Below are 5955 nucleotides of genomic sequence, written 5' to 3' on the forward strand. Positions count from 1 at the left end.
TATCCAACAATGTTGTGAGAGTCTACGAATTTATGTTGCTCTGCCATTTATCTGCACCAAACTAGCCAAGTGAGAACTAATTTAAAATTAATTAAATTGAGTCTGAAATCCGATTTCGGTCAAAGTCAAGGTCAAATTCAAAATGTCAGTCGATTTCGGTCAAAAATGATCGATTTCGGTCGAAATCACTTGTTGACCAGACGATTTCGGTCAACGTTGGTTGATTTCGGCCGAGAACCCACATTTCGGTCAGATTGGGTCGGATATTCATCGGATCTCGGTCGAATCCAGGTTGAACCGAAAACCCAAAATCTCATCGGAAACTGTTCCAGCGCAGTTCGTTCGAAACCTCGTAAAATCCATTCGAAAACCTGCAAATATGTGAAACCGAGTACACCAAAAACAACTTAAATACCATTGTCATGATCGAAAACCAAAAAGCTACGTGGTTCACCGAACAATTTGCAACAGAAACAACGAATGGATAGATTTTAGAAGAAAATCTCGAAGTTATTGGGAGAGAAAACAACGATGGCTGTTTGGGGGTTTTTCGGTGAGAAACCCTAACCAGCCGAAAACAATATATATATATATATATATATATATATATATATATATATATATATATATATATATATATATATATATACTACATTATAATGCATACATAATATGAGGTCCCACCAATTTTTAAGACAAAGTTTTAAAAACAAGGAGATGAATCAATCATATTTGAATGGTATAGATTAAATGAATGGTAATCCAAGTGAAGATGATTAAACCAATAGAAAACAAACATAGTATATTAAGCTTAAAATACAAATATTAATGCTTTAAACTAAAGAAAACAATGGCACTGCCCGGATTCTCTTTTCCCAAAAAAAATCCACATCTGATGCTCCCTTAATTCCACGACTCTTCGACCATCGACCGCCGCCTGCTACCTTCCCACCTAAGAAAGTCATACCAATATCCCATAAGCTATAATTTTTTTTTGTCATTTTGAGTGGTTCAGGTAATATTTCCTCTTAAACGCTTCCTCTTATCAGCACTGGTCATCATTATAAACGACAGCCACCATCGTCCTATCTTACCTTCGTGATTTTTCTCATTTTTTCGATTCTTACATATGTTTGTTCTTTCATTTGTGTAGCTTCAAGAAAATTGAATCATCTAGCGACCCATTTCCTCCGAGAAAATTAACCATCAACCATGGATGTTGAAGATCTGAAACTTCTCACCATCTCGATTGCGTCTAGGAGAGTTATAATCTCTTACTTTTCCTATCTATACAAAATCTCAACCTAAACTTACTGCTCTTTCTCTCTCATCGTCTACCTTGAAATCTAGGGTTTTTTGTTGCAGGGAACCAAGAATGGTTCAATTTCAGGAAGGATGGTGGCTAAAAAGAGTGTTTACAGTTTTTGGTATTCTCTCATTATTCTCTCATATCCGGGTAATAACAAAATTTATGTTAGTTTTTTAAACAGAGTTTAAGTTTCTTATATATTTTAGTTTTCTTTGAATCCAAAGACGTGAGCGTGTACCTATTTTAGGTCTTGCTATTATATTTCTGATTTTTATTTCTGTTTCAACAGTATGCATTATCTGATTTTGTTCTTCCTACCACCAAAAGATGGCCGCTTAAGGTTTGCAAAATTACATTTTCTGATTTCATTTGAGTTTCAGCACTATGCATCTTCTGATTCCTTTCTCTGCAAAATTATTTATTTATTTATTTTTTTAAAAAACGTTTTTCTGATTTTGTCATGTTGAGTTCGATTATAGAATTTATATTCTGCAAAATTGATTCCAGTTTCTGAACTTCCGATCAAAATTCAGGACCACTATCATTTTTACTTCATTATTTTTATTTTCCTTTGAAACTAACCAAAGTACCCCCCCCCCCCCCCCCCCCCCAACCCAGGAAAATTTGTATATAAGTGTGTTTGTGTATCTGTATGTGATTATTTGTGTCTCAATGTGTCTGTTTGAATTTCTATGTAAGTATTTGTGTTTTTGTAACTCTGTATGTACTCCACCACCACTGGAACCCAACCACCACCGACACCCCCCACTGCAGATGCACCTCCGACTTTCACCCTCTCAGTTTACAACCTAATATGTACTGCGACCATAACTGCTCTATAACCATAGATCTTCAAAATTGAAATAAATCTCAACCCAGATCTGTGTGTGGGTTTGTACTCTGGGGCTATGTGTGACTTTTAATTGTCGATCTTAAAAAAACACTAAAAGCCAACAGATGTCGACCCACATCTAGGTAAGAACATTTAAAGATTTTGAAAGATAATATTGGTTTCCATCCATTATCTCCAACATTATTGAACTGTTTTCCAGTTTTGATCATGTGTTTTTTTGTCATCTTTGTAGCTTCAAGAACCAAAGAGATCTCGGTATATGCATTTGCTGGTGTTTTGGTATTCATATATTTGAGATTTGAGTTTTTTTTGTATTCATCTATCTACAAATATGACTCTGTGATGAAGTTTAAGGTTTCAAAGTTAGTGATAATGCTAGATCTGAGTTTTTTTATGTATAGATTTGGGTTTTTGATCAAGTTTCTTTTGTTGGGTAATTTTGGGCATATGTAAATTATTTGTAGTTATATATATTTCTTATATAATTTAAAAAAATGAATCCGTATGTTAATGGATTGTAGCATGTAGGTATTTAGAATCATCATTGCTTTTTATCGGAGGGTAGTAGAAAGTCTTCATTTCTTGTTGGTTTCTGAAAGAAAAAAAAGAGGTTACCTAAGGGTGGTTTCCGATGAGAGTAAGTTGAGGAAGAGATTATATGTTTTGTTAGCATCATACAATGTTTTTTTTTAATGTTTGAACAATAGATGAATTTTTGGTAGTTTTTGCACTGTAGTTGCCACTTTTATTTTATAGGTTTTACTTAAAATGTCAAGAGTCCTAGAATCAATATCCATTAAACTAATTACACTGATCCATGGGCAATCGTTATAAAAAAGAATTTTTAATATTGGCCAAACAATGATAAAATTTTTTAGTAATGAAAATAAAATGATATTAAAAACATTCTATGTTTGTTTGTAGGTTAACTTTTTTAATATTCATGTATCAATGGTGTATTTTATTTTATTTTTGGATATATTTATCTGATAATGGTGTTCTTGATGTTCAAGATTTGTCAAAGTACCCATTCACTCTTTTATCCTATTGTTGAACTATACTCATACCTTTCAAATGAAATAAGAGTTAATACAGTCAAAAACACAAAAGTACTTTGCTATTGCATGATAGGTTTGTACCTAAGCGTATGTTTTTTTGGGTAGATATATAAGGCTGGAAGGAGTGATGCCACTAAAACCGCACTCCCTTCATTGCCACATAAGCACCACTTCATTTTTACCACAAAAGTACAGTTCCTTGCCACACTTTATTTAAAAAAAAAAATTTAAGTAAAAACATTATTCTTCTCCCCACCCAATCACAAAATGGTCAAATTATCTCAACCCAATCACAAACCACGACTATTTTTTACCACACTGCGGTCTAAACCGCACCCAAACCGCAGTCAGGGGGCGGTGTTCCCCTGACTATGTGGCAAAAGGTGCGGTAAAGACCGCACTACTCCCCACAACCTAAGTGCTAAAGAATCGGAGCGTCTTTAATTAAGATTTGTGCCTTTCAAGGACAGTGGCGGATGTAAATGCTGCAGTGGGAAAAATAGTAAAATACCAACGAAAAATTATACAACATGTTTTAAAAACGAAACCAACCATGATAAAAAGAAAACTATCAACTAATGCTAACCATGAACCGTAATTTCTAAACGCTAATACCTAAACACTAAACGCAACACAAAAATATTATTTTATATTTTATCTATCATAATAATTTACTTTTATTTTTAACTAAAACAACAATATATTTATCTTTTCAATTAAAATTACATTATACCATTAAGTTTAGCCAAAGTAACAAGATACTCTTATTTTTAGCCAAAAATACAATAAATTTTTTAAACAAAAACCAAAAACATATTTAAAATTTTAGCAAATAGCTTTAATCCTTTTTATTCCAAAATAAATAGGGATAACCATGAGACAAAACCTGTAACGACCAGAGATTTGTGAATACCGAATTGTATGAAAAGTCGATACCAAGCACCGAACCAAAGTAACATCATCGATACTGGGAATAATACCGATTTTCGCAACTAGCACCGGTATGGAATGCCAAATTTTATTTTAGAGTATGGAATATTGTTCCATATTATTATAAACAATGTCGGTTTGGTATCGGTTAGTGTAGGGAATTTCGATACCGTTGCTAAGCCATTCAATACAGTAACATATTTCTGTTTTTAACCAAAAACAACCCACCAAAAGGTATCCAACTGGTGTCTAGAAACGTACCGAAAGAAAAATAATCGCCGCCGTAAACTAATTGTTGAAAGAAATTATTTGGCACCGCTGCATCGCGCGGGTACCCCACTAGTATATATATATATATATATATATATATATATATATATATATATATATATATATATATATATATATATATATATATATATATATATGACCGAAAAATCCGCCTAGATGGCCCACCAAAATGATTTCGGCCAAAGGAAAAATACCATTTTTTAATAAAAAGATTTCTTTCGATTTTACGTTTCAAAAACCAAATACGAAAATAAAAAATAAAATTAAATATTTTTTTGGAATAATTTCTCCCTATAAATTTGTGCATAACAGTGAAAATATGTACATATTTAAATAAAAACAAAAGTATAATAAACAGATTCTAATAAAGCAAAAACTTTTGGGATCAAACGTTATGAAGCAAATTAATGAGGTTTATAGGCACACACGTTCATCAAAAGCGCTGGTCAATCATTGATATTGTGATCCACTTAACCACAAAGGACATTTTTCAGTACAGATCATGAGTGACGATATATAGCTACTATATTCCTAGATGGACCATTTTGTCTGACGACGACCAGAGATATTGTTGTCCACTTAAATTTAGCCAGTAAAATCTACCAATCAACCTTTATTTATGGGTGCAGTTAATGTTAGTACACTGGAACATGTTCCCCACTTCATGACATACCCCGATAATCAAGGAAATTTCTTCGGAATCCTTTACTTTAGGTGAGTAAATAATCATTGTGGAATGCATATGTTGTGTTCCAGGTCGGATCTACCGATCACGCAGAAGGGACAATTATGACTAACATAGAGAGTAGGATATATGTAGGAGAAAATATACTAACTTAAAAGCAGTGAACATCATCTGAGTGCATATGTTGTGCCCAGGTCGGATCTTCCGATCACGCAGAGGGGACAACATATGGCTGACTAAGAAAGAAAGAATAACGGTTTTAAACAGACCCAATTTATCAGAACCCCTTAGTCACCACCTGTCAATACAAGAATTAAGGACACAAGTCCATACACCAATGAAGTATTGAGCCACAGATCTAGATGATAGTTAGCTTCAATTTATGTCATAAGCCTCATTGTCTATTTTACTGTTAAATCTATCCAAGCGTCGTATTGTCAGGCCAAATGACGTTTTCTAAGTCCAAATGAGTCCACATTGTCTATTCCATTAGTCTTAGTCCTTTATGCCTACCAACACATTGAACACAGAGTTTAGACAATTAAGATTTAGTGCATTACACGTATTTCGTTTGCCCTTTATCACTAACTCATATCACTTCCCAAAAGATTGTCACAAATTTCTTTTTCTAAAAGTAAAACAAAATGAAAGAAAATAAGAAATACTAAATAAAAATGAAAAGAAATTTCAGTCTTCGAAACGTATCATCTTAAGAAATCCTACAAGCACGAGCTTGGTTTTAGAAAAAATAGGTTTTTGGACGATTGAAAATCAGCATTATTATCACAGAGAATAGAAGAGTCAAAAAATTCAAACCGTAATTCAGCAA

General features: G+C 33.1%; 1 long non-coding RNA gene across 4 annotated transcripts; it reads left to right on the forward strand.

The window, feature by feature from the left end:
• Nucleotides 1-829: 829 nt before the first annotated feature.
• On the forward strand, nucleotides 830-2560 carry LOC145165189 (uncharacterized). Of its 4 annotated transcripts, none has more exons than XR_013739943.1 (5): nucleotides 830-1015; nucleotides 1154-1456; nucleotides 1599-1649; nucleotides 2084-2284; nucleotides 2395-2560. It is a non-coding gene; the product is annotated as an uncharacterized LOC145165189 (long non-coding RNA). The 4 variants fall into 4 exon arrangements; XR_013739944.1 differs by lacking the exon at nucleotides 2084-2284 and having other exon boundaries at nucleotides 831-1015; nucleotides 1154-1263; nucleotides 1351-1456; XR_013739945.1 differs by lacking the exon at nucleotides 2084-2284 and having other exon boundaries at nucleotides 831-1015; nucleotides 1154-1263; nucleotides 1366-1456.
• Nucleotides 2561-5955: the final 3395 nt, after the last annotated feature.

The sequence above is a fragment of the Lactuca virosa genome, chromosome 3 (assembly GCF_052849685.1).
Source record: "Lactuca virosa cultivar CGN04683 chromosome 3, Lactuca_virosa_CGN04683_v6, whole genome shotgun sequence".
NCBI classification, from domain to species: domain Eukaryota; kingdom Viridiplantae; phylum Streptophyta; class Magnoliopsida; order Asterales; family Asteraceae; genus Lactuca; species Lactuca virosa.